Here is a 19151-nt window from a genome sequence, read left to right as displayed (position 1 = left end):
TCCTTACTGATAAGAACTCCCGTGGACACGTGGGCAGCCCCCCAAGTGTTTTTACCGGTGAGACATGTGACACTTCATGTACACACACACACACACACATACACACACACTCTCGGTCTGCTGGGTTCCTCTCCCTCCATACACACACTCCTCTTTGCTGTCATTATTGGGAGTGACAAGACACACACACACCCACTGACTGTAGACAGAGACACACCTACATACTACTCGGAGCCCACACACCCTCTTAAGTTCACCCCCAAGGAGACCCACGTGTGCCCTCCTCCTGCTGTTGACGTCACACACCTGCAACACACCTGTCACCTCCACCTGCACCTATGGAGCAGCTCAATTCTCTCTGTTCATATAGAAACACCCCCTGCTCCCTCCTCCTCTTTTTCCCCTCCTGTCGGCACAGGAGTCTGTGGCCCCCTCCCCTGGGGTTTCTGCTGAGGACCCCAGGCCTCGTTGTCCTCTCCAGCCAGCCCACACAGCCTATGCACCTGTGGCCACCTTCGGTCCTGTTGGTCTTGGTTTGGGGAATGCAGACACCAGCTCCTCTTCCCCAGCCAAGGTTCTCACCTTGGTCCTAGAGCACTGGGTGGGGCTTGGGAGTAGGTGGGCGTGGCTGGGAAGGTGGGCGTGGCTGGGAAGGTGGGCGTGGCTGGGGAAGGTGGGCGGCGCTACGTGGCGGGGAGGGTCTATCCTGACCCCCTCTCTTCCCAAGCAGTGCTGCTTAGATCTGCATTTTAGGGTCCGAGCTGGATTTTAAAAATCCATGAACTCTATTGATTTTGTTTTTCTGATTACAAAAGAAAATCCAACAACACATTTGCGGAGAATGGAGGCCAGGAAAGCCCCCTGGTTACGCCCTGTCCTACCCCTTCAAAGTGATTGCTGTGTTAACTTCCAGCCTTTTGGGTCGGATAGTGGCAAGATGTTATTTATAAATAGGCTCATTCTGAAGCCGTGTTTTATAGCTTGATTTTTTTCTCTATTGTTACACATAGATGTGCCTCGAAGACTGCAGAGTGTTCCTAGTGTGGACACTCTGTATTTTTTTGAATATTTCCTTATTGATAAACACTTAGGCCATTTCCAATTTCTTTTTTACTCTTCCCAGCAATGCTGCTGTGAGCATCCTTGAGTATTGATATGTGAGTGTTGTGCAATTTTTTTTTTTCCCCGTAGAAGAGGCTTCTAGAAGTGGGTTTACTAGGTTGTAGGCTGTGTGGGTTTAAAATGTTAATCAATATTGCCAAATTACCCTTCTTACGGTGGAGCCAATTCCCCCTCCCTCCAGTGGTCTATGAGTGCTCATTTCCCCTCATCCTTGCCAGCATTGCTTGTTATAAATCATTTTAATTTTCCCCAATCTGATGGGCAAAAAATGGTATCGTGTCGTTTTCATTTGCATTTGCCTGATTGGTAGTGAGATAGAATAACTTTTTATATGTTTATTGGCCAATTTAGTTCTTCCTCTGCGGATTTCTAATTCACTGCCAATTTTTCTCTTTTGTCTTTTTTCTTATTGATTTGTAGGGGCTCTTTGCATATTAGTGATATTTTCTTGCAGTGTTTCACTTGCATTTTAACTTGGTTTATAGTGTCTTTTGCCGTACAGATGTTTTACGTATTTATGTAGTCGGATTTGTCAAATTTTCGCTTTACAGCTTCTGGATTTAGTGTCTGGCATAGAAGGGCTTCCCCCACTGCATAAGATTTCATTTCAAATAAGAGTTTTATTACTGAAAAATCTTCACAAAGCCTTGGTTTTCAGGCTCCTTCCCGGCTGCGCGTCTGCCTACCTCGGCAGCTGCAGAACTCATTCTGGGGGAGGGATGGCCCCGTGGTCCATCCATCTTCATCTCTTTGCCTCTCCCTCTCTCCATCTGGCTTTGGGGTCTCTGCCGCTGTGGCTGTCTTCTGGCTTCTGTCTCTTGTATGTTCTGCTTCTCCTGTTTTCTGCCCCCTCCCCTGGTGGATTCTTATCGTGCACAATAACTAGGGGTGTGGGCCGGCAGTTCTCAGTGGGTTAGAGGCAGGATGGCAGCCACCAGGGAACGTGCCTCCTCTGGTTCCTCCTGCTGGCTTAGCCCCAAATCAGCGGACCTGCAGGGCAGGCCCTGGCCCGGTTCTCCATCACAGAAATTTCTTGCCAGAGCTGACAGCAGGTCCTGAACTGATCCTGGTCCCTCCTCCACCAGGAAGCCTTCCATGGCCCTGGAATTGGCCCCTCCCTTCAAGTCTTGCTGGATTTCCCCGACTCCTGTCTTCTCAGTTCTGAGCTCTTTGGTCTCCCCTTAGGATCTTGGTTTCCATTTGTGTCAAATAGATCCCAGGAGGCCTTGTCCATGTGGGATACTGCAGAGCTGGTGGGTCTTCCAAGTGAGGGTCTGCAAGCAGTCCCCTCCTGCTCCTTCAGTGCAGTATCCCCTACACACACACACACACACACACACACACACACACCACCACCACCACCACCACCACCACCACCACCCACACAGAGTTGCATGCAGCAGAGAGGAGGAGACTTTTATTCCATAAGGGTGGCAATCAGTCGAGTTTACTTGTTTTCTAGCCCACCCCAGACCCAGCATGAGGCCTGGCAAATGGGAGGGTGCCCAGAGAAGAGAGGATGAGCACAGAGTGAGTGAACACCATGGGGACATGCTGAGCCTGGCAGGAGGGAAGGAAACTGTGTACCAACCTTTGAGTTCCTCAGGTATAGCAAAGCATGTTCCTTGTTGTCTCTGGGGACAGCGGGGATATGTTAGTTATCGTCTCATCACTATAACAAAAATACTTGAGATAATCAACTTATAAAGAGAAAAGGTTCAGGGGCTGGGATTGAGGCTCAGCGATAGAGTGCTCGCCTAGCACCGGCGGGACCCAGGTTCGATCCTCAGCACCACATAAAAATAAAGGCATTGTGTTGAGTCCATCTACACCTGAAAATAAATAAATAAATAAATATTAAAAAAAAGAGAGAGAAAAGGTTCATTTTGACTCATAGTTTTGAGGGTTCTAGTCCATGATTCCCTGTTGCTTTGGGCCTGTAGTCAGGCAACACGTCACGGCCGAGGCGCACAGTGGGAACAAAACCACTTCACTCATGGACAGGATGCAAAAGAGGAAGAAGAGAGACTGGGGTTCCACAGTCCCCTTTGAGAGCACACCCCAGTGACCTAAGGGTCTGCCATTAGGCCCCACTCCCCGAATGTTCCACCACCTCCCAATAGTCCCTCTCTGGTACCCATGGGCCTTTGTGACATTTCACGTTCGCTATAGTGAGTTGCTCATTGGGAATAATCCCCCATGACCTCCTGGTGGGGGGTTTGGGCTCAGGGGGCAGTGGAGAGATCATTCAGAGAAACTCAGGGTTCCCTCTGAAGCATGGCTCAGAAGTCCATCGCCTAAAACTCCGGGGTGGCCCTGCCTGCTCCTGGGGCCCCTGGATTTCCATCCTGGCAACGCCCCTGCAGTCGGGATAGACCATCTCCTCTCTGTGCTCATATCCTGTCTGACCTTTGCAGCTCTCTGTCTCCATCACCAGGGACACTGTAGGCATTTGACTAAAGTTGAATAACTGAGTGAACGATTAGGTGGATGAATGACCGAAAAGCCAGGGGAGTTGATGGGGACTCAGGTCTGGGAAAGAGGAGACCTGGGTTCAGCCCGGTGACTTCAAATTGTCATGGGACCTCATCTGTACAATGGGCATAGGCTTCTCAAGCTCTGTGATTCTGGGCTGTGTGTCCCAGAGCCGGCACCTATCTCCGTGGCCTGCTCGGTGGTGGCAGTGTTCACTGAACACCCACTGAATCCCAGCCTCCCTCCCCACTGGTCCGGAACCCGCTTTGGCAGCGTCCTTGAGAGGCTGATTCGGCGGAAGTCCCATCCTCCGCGCACATGTCGTTCTGCACACACGCAGGCCTCGGATTCCCAGAGCTCCCTGGGCTCCGCTGAGGGTGCAAGGAGCCAGGAGGGCCAGTGGGAAGTCCCCACTTCGGCTGCGGCCCCTCCACCCGCCTTGGCTGGGAGGCCGGCAGCTGGGATTTCACATCCTCCCTGGGACTCGGCACATGGGCAGGCCTCGTGTCCTGGACAGCGCCTGGCTCCCACTGCGTCTCCTCCCCTGCCCCAAATCATTGTCATGCTCTGACTGTGGTCCCATTTCCATAGCAACTTCTCGTGATGCTCAGGAAGGTTTGGGGGAAGGGAGCGGGAGACCCATTCCTTATCTGGGAGATGGCAGCTGGGGGCTTGGAGAGGTGCGGTGGGGGTGGCCTGCCCTGCTGGCTCAGGTGGAACAGGGCACAGGGCGGCCAGCCAGGTGGTCTGGAGGCCTTCCAGGGACGGGGCTGCCCGTGTTGGCCTGGGCCTGATGGCCGCGCACTGTCTACCAGGAGTCAGCTCGGGCGGCCACCGCTGGGAGCACACCTGCTTGACTGGACCTGGCTTGGGGGATCCAGGGCCAAAGCATTGTCCAGGCTCTGGCACCACTGTGTCCTGTCCTGTCCTCTAGGACCGGCAGCCGTTGGGAGGCCCCCCTGGGGCTGACTGGCACAGGGACAGAGCTCGGGGCTGGTGGATCAGGGGCTGAGCAGACCCTCTCTACCAGGTTTCGCAGCTTTGTGGGTCTGTTATCAGGGCCCCGCTCAGCACCTTCTTTCTCCCTCCATCTTGAAGAACAAAAAGCAGGAAGACCCTTCCAGAGTCCCTCCATCTTCATCTCCCTCGTGGCTGGAAATTCCATCAGCATCTAAGACTTGGTGGAACATCCGCTCTGGAAGGGACTCCAGGGCCTTTGCCATCTTTGGCCCACACTGTGGGAACCTCCTCAGAGCCCTGTGCACCCATCCTCCTAGCCATCCCAACTGGACGGCGCTGGGAGTCCTCCTGGGGACCCAGGCCTGTGCTGGATAGTGCACATGGCGGACAGAGAGGGAAGGGCAGGCGTGGCTCAGTCTTTGGAGGGTTTCAGGGAACCAGGCAGCGAGCGGGTCAGATGCCAACTCCTGAGCTTCCCGTCACCCCCCCTGCCCGCCCCCGCAGCCACCTCTGGCCCCATCTACACTTGTAGCTTCTTGATCTTTGTCCTGGCGCTGGCTCACATCTGAAGGTGGATCACCACACTTGTCCCAAAGCCACAAAGCCGTGAAATCACATCTGTGATGTGCCTGTCATGTTTTTTTCCTAATACACAGAAAAATAAACATATACCTATGAAAATAAAAACGTCTATCCACACGCTGCCTCAGTCCCCTTGCAGCCCGGAGGTGTGTGTCCCAGGCACTGAGAAACACTGATCTGACGGGAGCCCCTCAGCCGCGGCTCTGGAAGGCATCCAGGACTTTGTCTAGAGGTAGCAGAAACTGAGGTGCAGAGGGAGCAGCGTGGCCCAGGCACACGGCCAGGAAGTGGGAGAGCCGGGAGCCCCCACCTCCCTGGCCTTCCACCTGGGTTTGTGCCGTGTACCTTTGAGGGCCTCGCCAGTGTCCCCAGACTCCCTGGCGTCCTCACTGGTCTGTTGGGACAAGGGGAGGTTAGCTGGGAGCTGCTGGGCTCCTTGGGGACTGGGAAGGGGGGCGCTCAGGCCTCTGGAGCTGTCCCTCTTCCCTGTCTGAGGGGCCAGCTCCAGGGCCAGTTTCTGGGGCCTACCTGGAGAGGAAGGCTGGCAGTGGCACTGCTGGACACCTGCTGTGCTGCAGGCTCCGGGTCCCCTTTCTCTTCCCTGAAGTCCTGGAATCTCCATGGCACAGATGCAGAAAGCCAGGCTCCCAGCACCACAGGCCCAGGGTGGGAGAATCAGAGCCAGACCCCAACAGCCCGGGGCAGACACCCTGAGTCTCCAGAGCCTGCGTGCCCATGAGTGTGCTCGGGAGTGAGAGCACATGTGAGCGTGCAAGCCCCCGTGTGTCATCCTGAGTGTGCCGGCTGCATAGTATTTGCATGGATCAGACTCATTTACATGTGTGGTCCCCAGAGCCCCCCAGAGCCTCTGCTGCCCTGCTGTGTCCCTAACCATTTCCTCTGTCTCCCCACAGCCTTCTGCACCCACAGGCCCTGAGATGCTGGTGCCCACGGCATCGAGGGCAACTGACCCTGGCCCGCTGTGCTCACTGGACCCCGCTCAGCCTGAGGTAAGAGGCCACTCAGGGCCACTGGGCAGAGTGGGGGTGGAGGAGCCTTCTGGGCTGGGGTCTCGAGGGGAGGCTGTCTCACGACCTTCTTTCTGGAGGTTCCCGTCTCCCCCACGTGCAGTCAAGTCCAGGAGCTGGGATAGGAGGGTGCCACCTGCCCAGCCTCTGTGTGGCAAGGCTCAGCAGTCGCTCGGAGGCCCGGGGCGTTCTTCCCCGAGACGTGGTTTCACAACAAGCTCGCTAATAAGTTCCTATGCGGCGAGGGAGGTCTCTAATGACAAGTGAAGGACCCGTCACATCGTTGATCCTGTCACATGGTTGACCAAATGTGTGTTTGACTCCGGGTCAGGAGGAAGTGGGGCGTGTGGGCTGAGATATTCAGGGTCCAAGAAACTGTCAGGAGGCTGGCACCAGCTCCCGGGTGCAGAGTAATGGATCCGGTCAGTGGAGGGTCTAGACACCTTCAGGGCAGAATGAGGCTCAGACTCCAGGGGTGTGTGTAATAAGCATTGGCAGCCAGGTGACCTTGGCTTTGTGTGATCAGAGCAGTCGGACTTTTTGTCTATATCATGAGGAGAAGGGCACCCAGAATGTGGGAGGTGACAGTCCCTCCCACTCCGTGTCCCAGGTGAGGGGATACAGGAAACGACAGCGTGTGGTTTTGAGGTAGGAGATAGGCAAGGAGGGGGACCTGAGCTGTTGCTAGGCTTGACCCCCGTTTTGCTTGTGACTTCAGACAAGTCACCTTAACCCTAAGCCAGTTCCCCGTTCTTGGCCTCCTGGATTCACGAGGCAGCTGCAGCGGGAGTTTGTTAAGCAGCAGGAGTGGTGGGGAAGGCGTGGGGCGGCCGCTGGACGTTACCCACAGTGCTCAGCGGGGCCACCGGCCTCGGCCTCCTCCTCCCGAGGCACTGGGTGACAGTGTGTGGTGGAGGCTCAGCCGGCCCTTCCTCTGCCTGGGAGCTGGTGGGCATGGTGGGAGCAGATGCCTGCATCTCCTTCCTGGGCACTGGGCCTCGCTCTGAGGTCCACTTATGTCCATCAAAATATTCCTGCTAATTAGTTGGTCTTGGGTAGATTGAGCTGCTAATTGGCCCCTCCAGTTTAACCTGTAATTGCTGCTGGGAGATGGCGAGAAGACGTGGACAGGGCAAAATGAGGCGGCCAGGGTGGTTCACCTTGGCCTCTGCCCAGCAGGCAGTGCAGGACGTGAGGACGCTCAGTGCAGGGAGCCAGCAGGGGAACTGAGGCAGGGCGGGGGTGCCTCTCAGCGGGGCTGCTGGCAGGCCTGTTACAACAGGCGACACCTGGGCTGAGCCTCGAGGCCTGTAGGGTTCTTTTCAAACATTCTATTTTTCTGGTTATAAAATATGTTCTCTATAGAGAAATCTGAGCACTCGGGTGTTTTGCCCGTCAGTCTTTTACAAAATATGTATTTATGACATAATTGGGATCAAGCTGTCCTTACTGTTTCCTAACCTGCCTTCTGCATTTAATTCTATACCAAGATCGTTTTTCCCATCATTAACCACTCTTCTGTAATGGGATTGTTAATGGCAGCATAGTGTTCCAGCCCGGGCGAGCCACGGCGAATCCACATCTTCTCCCTTGTGTATTTTGATGGTTCCCAGTGTTTTGTCATTATAAATATTGCCTGACTGAACAGGGGCGCATGGAGGGTATGATGGGCGGACGAGGCTTGAGGTTGGGGTCGGGCCCAGTCTAAGCAAAGCCACAGTGGCAGGGGAGTTGTGTTTGGGTGTCATGACCCAGGAGGGGGCCTGGTGGGCCAGCGGGAGCCGTGGAGGCTGTGCGGAGCTGGAGCTGAGTCCTGGCTTAGCCAAGCTCTGAGAGAGGCCTGGGTTTTTCTTGCCATCCCCTGACTCCCTGGTCCCCTCTGTCAGGGATCCTGTGTTTGAAGGGGAGGGGCAGGTTCGTGGCGGGGGAAGGGCAGGCAGGCTGGGTGCTCCTACTCTAGAGCAGGACCAGTGGTGTCCGCATCAGGGCCCTCTGCTCTCAGCCCTGCACAGGTCTCTTTGTAGGAAGGACGCACACGCCAGGTCTCGCGCAGCTGGTCACATAGGCCTCTCCTTCATCCCCCATGGCGGGTGGCCTATGATGGGGACCCAGAGGGCCACAGGAGAAGGCTGAGACTGGCATGTTTTCTCCAGCAGAATTCCCTAAGCTGAGGGGAGCTGGGGGCCCCTCCCCTGTGTACCTCTGTTGGCCCCAGCTGCGTTCACCCTGGGCTGGGGTTGCCCTTGGGGGAGGATGGTGGGGACTCCCAGGGCGAGTGTGTCTGGAGTTGCTCCCTTGTTCCTTCATGGCATACACTTGGTGCTGCACAAATGCTCACTGAAGTCATTGTTGGTCAGTGATTCATTCCCATCTTCTGAACACCTGCTGCATGCCGGGCCTCATTCTGTGCGCCCAGCATCGCATCCATGAGTGACAGGTCAGACCAGGTCACTCGCTGCCCTCACAGAAGTGGAATTCTAACAGGGTAGCTGGGAAACCCAGTAAGTGAGTTCACAAAGTAAGGCTGGGGAGTGCAGAGGCCACCCAGAAGGGGAAGGCTGGGAGCGGGCATGGGTGGGCAGGACGAGCCTCGTGGAGGGGCTGGGGGGGGGGTCCAGCGGGCTGGGGTTTAGAGGGTGTGTTGGACGTGACTCATGGCTTCCAGGCCCCCGCTTGTTGCTTGGAGGGGACAGGATGGGTGGGCTAGAGAAGTTGGCAGCCCAATCCAGAGGCCCCGGCCCCAGTCCTGACACATGATGGCTGGGAGCGGGGTTGGGATAGGGCTCGAGTGAGGGTCCTTTGAAGGGGCAGCTGAAGGATGGGCTGTGGGACTTGGTGGGCCTGGAGGGGGAAAGCAGGCCTCCTGTCTGCAAGGGTTTAAGGTGCTGGGGTCCACACGAGGATGTACAGATGTGTGTGGAGACAGACAGGCAGACAGACAGGTCGCGCAGAGGGAAGGGAGCAGCTGCCTGTGCAGGTGTGGGAGTCGCCAGCATCTGTGGGGCTTTTCGAGTCTCTTGCCTGGACGGGGTCAGTAAAGAAGGACGCTGGGGCTCATTGCTTAGGGTGGTCCATCGGTGGGCGCTCCCTGCCCATGGGCGGACCTGTTACTCCAGCCATGCCCGTAAGGATCTACTAGCCTGAGAAACTGCTGCTAGCTCACCCTCCCCGCTGTTTCTCCCAAGGCCTGAAGGTTGCCATTGTGCTTCTGTGACATTGGTCATGGATCGGTGGTCAGGAGCTCCTCTGCCGATTGATTCAGTCATGCTCCTCCTCAGGGACCTACCATGGCTCCTGTTGTCTAAGGATTGAATTCCAAACTCCTTGTCCTGGGGGCCTCTTCCAGTGCCCCTTCCCGACTCCCCCACCTCCCTGGCCCCTTCGAGTGACTGTCAGTACCTTCCCCTGGCGTTTCCAGGTCCGGTGGCGTGTGGCTAGCTGTCCTGTCATGACTCTGCAGCTCATCAGTGTCATCTCAACTTGTCTTCATCTTTTCCCTCCTCGTCCTCCTGTCCCTCTCCTGTCCTGTCTGACGTGTCGATGTCAGGGCTCTCCCCAAGTGGAATCCCATTCAAACCATGGAACTCTGGGGGTTGGATGTTATCAGAGACAGGAGTCCTCTGGGGCCACCCAGCCCTCCTCATCCAGGGCGTCAGGCCTGTTGGGGTGGGGATCCAGGAATCTGGATGATTAAAGAGTCCCACAGTCACTTTGTGATGGTCAGCAAGGACGGGATTCCTTAGCCCAAATCAAGTTCATGCCAGGGGAGTGCAGGTGTCCCTGGGAATGGGCCTCTGACCTTTATGTGCATACCTGCAGCCCGAGCCCTGGAGGTGGCTTGCCGTGGCTCTTTCCTCTGCGGGCTGAGCTGAATCTGCCTCCCTGAAGCCCACGGAAGGATCTAGGCCGTATGGGGCGGAGGCGCAGCTGGCATCTGGGAGCTCCCCTTTCCCACTCCAGGGCCCAGCAGCAGTCAGGGCCTCAGGCAGTGTCCTTGTTGATGGGCACAGACCTCACCTGCCGCCACCTCTGTCCGCTGGGAGCCCCCTCGGTGTGTTTTGTTGCCTGTTCTTTCCTAGTGTCCCTTTAAAGATGTAACTTCGTGGAGCAGGGCAGGGACGCAGAGACACCCCCGACACCCAGGACCTGGCTGTGGCCCCTGTGTGTGTGGCTATTGATCGCCTGTCACCACAGATGTGGAGGGCTTTAGTATTTTTGGAGCGTAGCCCTTCCTTGATCTTGTCCTTGTCATAGCCATGTGACAGAAGGATATCATCATGTGTTCATCCTTCCAAGAGCATTTATGGAGCACCTATTGTATGCCAAGAAGTGTTCTGGGGATAATGTGAACAAAGCAAGGTTCAGAGAGGGGTGGGGGCTTGTCAAACAACCAGTGAAGGGACGAGTTGGCACCCAACCCAGGTTGAGGGTGTGTCAGTTTGCAACAGCTGCCGTAACAAACAACCGCAGTCTTAGTGCCTTAAACAACAGAAAATCTTGTCCCATTGTTCTGCAGCTCTCAAGTCTGAGCTGAGGTGTCTGCTGGCACTCTCTGAGGCTGTGAGGGGAGGGTCTGTCCCAGGCCTATCTCTGTTTTCTCCTGTGTCTCTTCACATGGTGCTCTTCCGGGTGCCACATGGCCAAAGCGCTCTGATAGGGAATTACCAGCCTAGTCTGTCCCCACACTTGTTCTTAGAAGGACACCAGTTGTATTGAATTAAGGGCCCTACCTTTTCCATTGTGACCTCCTCCTAATAAGCTAATCACATCTGCAATGACTCAATTTCCAAGTGAGGTCACATTTTTGTGGTAGTGGGGGTTAGAATACAACACATAAATTTTGAGGGGAACACAGGGAGCCCATGATGCAGGGAAGTAGAGCTGTAATTTCCACAGCAATGGATGGTCTCCCGACGGACCCCGTGTCTTTGGGACTGGTGGGCGTCTCTTGTCTTGAGGTGTTCAAGTGTCCAAGTGGAGCATCAAGATCACCCAGCGTCAGGACATTCAGGGAGATCCCTACAGCAGGCCTGGATTGGGGCTTCTTGGAGGTCTGGAGCCACATCCTGAGCCCTATTTTTTTTTTTGTATTAGAGACAGGGACTCACTGAGTTGCTTAGTGCCTCACTTTTGCTGAGGCTGGCTTTGGACTCTCGATCCTCCTGCCTCAGCCTCCCAAGCCTCTGGGAGGGTTTACAGGTGTGCACCACCATACCTGGTGAGGTTCATGGTTCTTAATCCAGTCCCAGGACCCTCTGGTGAAAGGCAGGGAAAGGATTCAGTTGGGAGGACGAGCTCCCTAACTCTGCCATCCACTAACCATGTGCCCTGGGCAGTGTCTCACCTCTGCCTCAGTCTACCTGACTGTGAATTAAGCCTCATCCTGCTGGTCAGGTTTTTTTTTTTTTAATATTTATTGTTTAGAAGTAGTTGGACACAATACCTTTATTTTGTTTATTTATTTTTATGTGGTGCTGAGGATCGAACCTAAGGGCTCGCACGTGCTAGATGAGCGCTCTACTGCTGAGCCCCAGCCCCAGCCCCGTGCTGGTCGGTTTTGATCACAGACCTTGGCTAGGCTCAAAGGAGAGAAGGACTGGGAAGGTGTTTTTGTTTATCTTTCATTTATTCACTCTGCAAATCTTTATTAGTGTGGCCATAGGCTAGGCTCGGTGCTGTCCCCAGGGACACAGGGAGGCCTTCCCACAGTGAGTGGGGGCCAGGGCTGTGCAGGTGGCCAGGGGCAGCATGCTGCCTGTCCTGCCTCTGCCTCAGGGCAGCTTCCCTGCCAGGGGTGTGGGTGGGGCCAAGTATATGGCTTTAGCCTCCAGGAGCAAGGAGAGGAGCCAGTGGGGAAGCAAGATTAAAATTCCTCTTGGAGAAGTTAACAACTTCCCAATTAAAGGACTTGTTGGTGAGACGCCTTGGAGGCCTTTTCAGTCAAGAGGCTCTTCTGAATAATGAAAGGGCTGCCTGAGCCTGGAGTGGAGCCTAGCAGCAGCCAGAGGTGGGGTGCTGGAGAAGGCACCCCGGCCTCAAGGCGGAGGACAGGCTGTGTATAATGGGTGGGCCGGGGAGGTGGATGGGGAGGGCAGAGAGGAGTCCTCAGCCCTGCCCCTCCTGCCCCCTCCCGAGCCCACCAGTGCCTTCTGCAGCCACTCCGTCCTCCATAGTGCACCCTTCCCTTAGCCTGCGTGGACCTTCCCGGCTTCTCTGAGATGCTGGCTCTATTTTTTTTTTTTTTTGTCCTGGGGATTGAACCTGGGGGCACTTAACCACTGACCACATCCCCAGCCCTTTTTATATTTTATTTAGAGACAGGGTCTCACTGAGTTGCTTAGGGCCTTGCTGAGTTGCTGAGGCTGGCTTTGAACTCGGGATTCTCCTGCCTCGGCCTCCCGAGCCACTGGGTTTACAGGTGTGTACCACCGCGCCCGGCACTGCTGGCTCTTTCTTGTCCCTGCTTGACTCTAGGTTCTGTCCATGCAGTACGTGTGTTGCTTTCAGTCTGACCATTCTGGACACCCTGTCTGAGCTGGGTGGGAGCAGGGCTACCCTGGTCAGAGGGAGGCCCTCCTGCAGGGGGCAGGGCAGCTCCTCCCACTTGGGCCCGGGTGGAGGGGGAACAGGGTGTGCTGATGACCCTGCATGGTGGTGATGGTCTGGACTCTGCCCAGGAGCAACCAGCCTGGTTAAGGGTTTAGCATCGCCTGGGCTCTTGAGACCCCAGGCTCCCAGGTGGCCCATGCCAGTGGGACTGCAACCCTAACCCCACAGTCCTGGTGGCATCCCGGGATGGTTGGTGTTTGTTGGTCAATCCGCTGCCTTTCATCCTGGTGCTACCCAGAGGCTACCTGGGAGACTTTTGCTCCGTCTGGTTTGGTCTGGGTGTCTGCTGGGTCTCCCAGGAGAGGTGCCACTGCAGACCTGCCAGGGTTCCCCTCCGTGCACCCGCCTTGTGCCTGACCCTGGGCTCCTTGTGTCTTCACAGTGGCTGGGAGGCAGCTGGGATCACCCTGTTCAGATGCAGAGGTGAGGCGACCTTCAGCGCAGAGGGTTGATGCTAAATAGGGGCTGTTCCCTGGGGCCCTCCAGATCCCTAGGCGAGGAGGAGGCCCTCCAGTTGTCAAGGTCATTTGAGGAGACGGTGTTACGGTGGCTCCGCTGTCCAGGCGGGTGGCATGGAGGGTGGCGGAGTGTTTGCAGCCCACACTGGCCCGCCCCTCCTTCCCCGTGTGTCCTACTTTCCGGAGCCTTCCCCGGCCGAGGCTTCTGTGTAAATACGCAGGACTGAGAGGCCGGCACCTCCAAAAGGCCAACCAACCAGTCATGCACGCGCTCCCGGGAGCCCTGGGCTGGGGCGATAATTAGGAGAGGGTGACGACGTGCTGGTTGGGGATAGGAAAGGCCAGCCAGCCACCCGGGGAGCGTGGGCCCTAAAGACCCGAGGGTGATCAGCTGCTTTGACCAGGCTAGGAGCTGAGAAAATTTGGATTCAAGTCAGCCCTGCCGCTTACTGTGTGGCCTTGAGCAAGTGACCCAGCCTCTCTGGACCTCTGTTGCCTCTTGAGTGACATAGATAACCTCCCTGAGGGGTGGTAAGGGTCAGATGGCATAGCATGTGTGGACATGCTGGGCCCAGGGCTGGTGGGTCTTGTATGTGGCACACGGACTTGTGGACAGCATCTCAGTATCACTGTTTGGTGGGGCTGGTTCCCATCCCTCCTGATGCTTTGGTTCATGATTCAGTTCTTTAGCCTCAGCCTCCCCATCTGTATAATGGGCACAGGGATTCCTGCCTCACAGAGGTGCTGCACTCCGTCAGTGGGAGTCCCCTATTCCCTCTTCCTGAACATTTAATGATCCCATCCTTTCTTGAGTATCCAGTGGGCTTTGCCTGGGCTAAGAATGAGTAGGTGACGTGGTCCCTGCTTCTGGTAGCAACATAAGGACCAGGAGCAATGATGGGAACCCCAGGAAAGGAAAAGGGGTAAGGGAATTCAGGGAGAGTTCTCTGGAGGAGTCTTATCCTTAGGGTTCAGGACAATTTGGGGAAGCCAGGGCTGAGGGAGGATTGGCAGAGGGTGTGCCTGGTTGGGAATGTCGTGGTGGGGGGAACAGGTCAGAGGAGCAAGTTCAAGGGTGTGAGTTGCCCGGGAGAAGCTGGCGGTGAGGGGAGGGCTGGTGTTGGGGTCAGAGGGCTCCAGCCCTGCTTGGAGTGGGGGATGAGGGGCAGGGGTCGGGACAGTTGTCCTCTGACATAAGGCCGCAGGGCAACAAACATTCCCCGTCATAGATCCGTCTGGGGCCCTGTGGGGCGAGGCAGGGGTTCCGGGAAGCACCTGTGGACAGGGCTCCCCAGACTCCAGGCCTCAGATGGGGGCCAGAGGTCTGGTGCCAGGCCAGGGAGGAGGCAGCCACCAGAGCTGGATGACGTGCCTGTGGAGTTGCAAGGGGGCAGCCTTCCGCCAGAACTTAGGATCTGGGGCTCCGCTACTTGTGGGAGGGCTCTGGAGTGGGCTGGGGCTGCCCGCTCACCCTCAGCCGGTCCCTTCAAACTGGCCCCGAGTCTGCTGCTCTGAACTCTGCAGGTCTGAGAGCTCCTCATTCTAAGGAGCTGGAGGCAAGGCTTGGCGGGGGCGGGGCCTGTTTAAAATCTGCACCTCAAGCCTCTCACTTTCTCAATGGTCCATGCTGTAACCCCAGGCTGTGGTGATTAGGGGCCATGATGTCCCTGGACGGACTCAGCAGGTGACACCCATGTATGCAGCCTACCTTCGCCTCTCAGGGAGACTTGGGGAGGTTGAGGGGTGACCTGCTGCCACACAGCACTGGGATCTGAGTCCCTGGTCCTGGGAGGGAATGGAGGTGCCATGCTCACCCCCATGCTGGAGTCTGGTGTCCCCCACCAGTTCTGACCAGGCCTGGGGGCCCAGGGGACCCTCTCAGCCACAAGTCTACCGTGCCTCTGAGCCACTGAGGGGTCCTTTAACATCTCTGCCCCAAATGAAAACCTATGAGCTCCTCAAAACAATGAAAAATTTCCCTAATAAAAGAGGAGGTCCACTCAGGCCCGTCCTCAATGAAGGGAGTGACTTCCGGGATTAATCCAGGATGGAAGGGAGGGCGCCAGCGGAAACACGGCGCAGTGGATATTGTCACAAATTGTTTGCTCGCGAGAGGAATAATTCTTAATGTGCACGGTGGAAGGGGAAGGCACCTTGGCTTGTCGCAGTGCCATGCTTCATCCGCTGGGCCCTGGCAGGGTCTCTGTTGGGATGGCCTCACCTCTAGGCTCTGGCCCTTCAGGGACAACCTCTCTCAAGGGAGTTTGAGAGAGTGCATGCGACTGGGTGCTCCTGCATCTGTCCCTGGAGCCCCCTCGGCCTCCTGAGTCCTGCTTCCTCCTGCCTGCGGTGCCTAGAGGTGGATCTGTGTAGGGAAATGCTCTTCCTCAGCCACCTGGGCCACCTGTTCCTCTTGGGACCTTCTTAGACCCAGACCTGTCCATCCCCTACTTCAGATCACCCGAGGGAAGGTCCAGACTGGCTGGCTCTCGGCATGCCTCAATTTACCTGTTGGGGCCTGGGCACCTGCCTCCTCCTTCACTTCCCTGCTCCAGGCCTGGGTGGGGAGGGGACAGCTGTGTCCCTGTCTGGCCACTTTTCCCAGCTGCCTAATGTGTGTGTATAGAACCTGGGGAATGGGGAGGTGAGGTCGGTTCACACACAGGAGCATGAGTGAACACAGCTCAGAGGGCTTCCTGCCTTCTACTTCCCACTCCCAGCCCGGGCTGGGCCAGCGCAGAGGGCAGACCCCCAGTTCTAGGGGGCAGGGCTCTCACTTCCCCATTGCCTGACTGCGGCTCCCCGGGCAACTCCCACTGTCTGGTGTCTTCTGACAGGGATTCCCTTTGGCATCACCATCATCCTCTAGTGCCCTGAGAGCAGGATCTCCGTTCACCCCAGAGGGTGCGTCCTGTAATGGTCCTCAGACATAATGAAGTCATGCAGGGGGCACAGGGTGGCTGGGCCTCTGCTTCCTTGAAACTGCCTTCCCATGCTGTTTAGAGAACCCAGGTCCGAGCCCTGTGCACCTCCTCCCCACCTGTCCTTCTGCTGAGCCGAAAGGGCAGCAAGGCCGTGGCCACACAGGCCATCCTGGGGACAGGGAGCCCCTCTCACCACCCCCTCTGGTTTGGAGCAGATCTGCCCTTTCACTCATCTGCTGTCGAGGGTGGACGAAGGCGCTGCTCTAGGTTCTGGGGACATTGCACCTAGATCATCTTAAAACTGCCCTCAGCGGGTGTCCCTTCATGTTGGAGCTGGTGTCCCTTCATGTTGGAGGGAAACTAATGACAAATATTTTGGATAACCTGGGGCTGTGATGAGCTTGGAAGGGAAGTAAACAGGGCCATGGGATAGGGGGTGGCTGGGGATGGGTGAGAGTCTCCCAGGAGGCCCCAGGCAGGCCTTTCTGAAGAGGTGACACCGAGGTGGAGGGGGTCGGGCAAGGGGAGGAGAGGGCAGAGTCGTGGCCTGGGTGGCCTCTCAGGACTGGGGCTCATGCTGGAGGGTGGCGCTGGTGCGAAGGCGGACAGTGTGGGTCAGGTGAGGTCAGCTTGGTCTGAGTCTGGGTCCCGGGGTGGCACCATCTTCTGGTGTGGGGACTCTGGGGTGGGTGGAAATGTCAGGATCTGGTTTGCTCTGTTTGAGGCTCCAATGAGCCCTCCAAGGACAGCATCCTCCCTTTGGTTAGCATGTGGACCTACTGCGTGTCTGAGGACACTCAAAAGGACTTCTCATGGCTGGTCACAGTTCTTCAAGGTCAAAGCCTTTGGCATGTCAGGGCGTCTCATTGCCAGACTGTTTTTCAGATGAGGAGACTGGGGGACTCGCTGGCCCTAAACGGTGGGTGGCCTTCTTCTAGACCCCTGGGGTTGAGAGGAGAGAGCAAAAAACCTGAGTGCCACCCAATAGGGAAGTGGCAGGAAGACCCGGGGAGCAGTGTGCCTCCTGCTGACGTGTGTGTGTGTGTGTGTGTGTGTGTGTGTGTACGCGCTTGAGCATGCGCGCGTGGCAAGCCCATTAACAAACAGAGAAATAAATTAACAAGTATTCAACCCACCAAATGTTCCTTCTGTTCTGTATAATAGAGCGCGGGAACATAATTTTCCCCTGGAGCAAATTGCAACAGCTGAACCTGTTCCTCGTTTTCCTCCAAAAACTGCTTAAAAATTCTGGAACGCTTGTTGATTTCGGGTCCTTTCCCTTTCTGGCTCCTGTCCCCAACCCCCAGGCTGCTTGCCTCCGTCTTCCCCTTGCCAGGCCTCGGAGGAGCCAGATTGTCACAGTGCAAGGGCCCCCACCCTGCAGATGGGAGAAGCCTGGGGAGTAGCAGCTCAGGCCAGGACATCGAGGGCAAGGAGTATGGGGCCTGTTGAGCCATTTGGGTGAATAAAATGCTCAGGGTTGGCAGAAAGGACTAGCAGCTTCTCATGGGGTCTTCCACAGATATGCTGTGTGACCTTGGGTCAATCTTTTCCATCCTCTGGGCTTTAGTTTCCACCTGGCAAAATGGGGCTGACTACACCTGCCATCTCCATGTGAACACGCGGGATGGTATGTCCAGTGTGTGGTATGCACAGATGTCCAGTGTGTGGTATCCTACTGAGGATGTCACATATGGTGGCTTGGATGATCCCCCATGCCAGACCCTTCTGAAGAGCCCCTGGATTCAGGGACTCTTGCCCTCCTTCTGAAATCCTCTAGGGCACTTCTGATTTTCTTAAAGCAAATTAATTTCTATCTACTTTAATTAAACATGTCTCATAAAAATGTATATTTATTTATAGATCTTCCTTCTTCTGCGGATCCTGATCCTCTCTGTCACTCGGAGCCCAGCCTGGGTTCCGACTTCCCAGGGGTGGGAGCCGGGTTGTGGGGAGGCCTTAGCTGTGGATTCCCAGCTGGTTCTGGCCAGGCCAAGGTACTTCTGATGGCCGTGGTAGGGGAAGCTGGAATCCAGTGCTCTGGAGCCGGAACATTCCTGCCTCTTCTCCCTGCCTTCAGGGATCTGGCTGGACTTGATGGAAGATGAACGTCCCATCATCTGGGGGCTATTTCTGCGTTCCACAGTAGAGAAAGTAAATCCTGGAGAGGCCGGGGGGGTCTGCGGGCTGCAGGACTGAGCCACACCGGGGCCTGCCGCGTGGCAGGAGGGCCTGTCACCCAGGGACTGTCTCCATGCCCTGTGGCAGCCCAAGCCTGGTCCTTGCAGGAAGCTCTCCTCGACTCCACCATCTGCCTCAGCCCCCTTGGCTGCTCCAACTCACCCCGAGCTGGGCCTTAAACAGCAGGCGTTTATTTCCCCACAGTTCGAGGGGCTGTCTGAGATCAGGGTGTCAGAGCGACTGAGTTCTGGTGGGGGCTTTCTTCCTGGCTTAGATGACCACCTCTTGCTGTGCACACACCACACACACACACACACACACACACACACACACACACACACACAGAGATTTGATGTCTGTTCTTAAGAAAGACACTAATCTATTGGATCAGGGCTCCACCCTTATGATTTCATTTAACCTTTCCCCCATTAGGTGTTGGAGCTTCAACTTAGGAATTTAAGGGGTCATGATTCCTTCCATAGGGCCACGCCGGCACTCCTGCCCCTGCACCGTCTGGTGCTGTATTATGAGCTGTGTGGTTCCATTTTGCCCAGGTCTCCTCCCCACACAGGCCTGGGCATTTGGAGCTCCACCATGACACTGGCTTGAGCAGCTTCCTGGCTGAGCTGCAGTTTGGGGGATTTCTAGCCCCTTACCCTGGTGTGGGGTGGGCCTCACCCCCTTCGCACCTCCGGGCTGGTCCAGGCCTCCTAGGTGGGGAGCCTCCGACCCACAGGCCTACCACGTCCTACCTGTCAGTGGCCCAGCATGGCCCACAGGGGAGGGCAGCCCTGACCTGCTCTCCAGGGCCC

The 19151-nt window shown here is 56.3% G+C and overlaps 1 protein-coding gene across 4 annotated transcripts in view; it reads left to right on the top strand.

The window, feature by feature from the left end:
• Lingo1 (leucine rich repeat and Ig domain containing 1) overlaps positions 1–19151 on the top strand; it is a 190255-nt gene that overhangs the window by 16938 nt on the left and 154166 nt on the right. For all 4 annotated transcript variants that reach the window (XR_013438683.1, XR_013438684.1, XM_078049242.1 and 1 more), the window contains one exon: positions 6054–6149. The gene's annotated coding sequence lies outside the window, so the exon portion shown is untranslated. Of the gene's footprint in view, positions 1–6053; positions 6150–19151 lie in introns of those variants that run through there.

This window comes from Ictidomys tridecemlineatus, chromosome 5 (assembly GCF_052094955.1).
Source record: "Ictidomys tridecemlineatus isolate mIctTri1 chromosome 5, mIctTri1.hap1, whole genome shotgun sequence".
Lineage (NCBI taxonomy): Eukaryota > Metazoa > Chordata > Mammalia > Rodentia > Sciuridae > Ictidomys > Ictidomys tridecemlineatus.
Note: the sequence above shows the minus strand (reverse complement) of the source record. Positions and strands in the feature narration are given on the sequence as shown.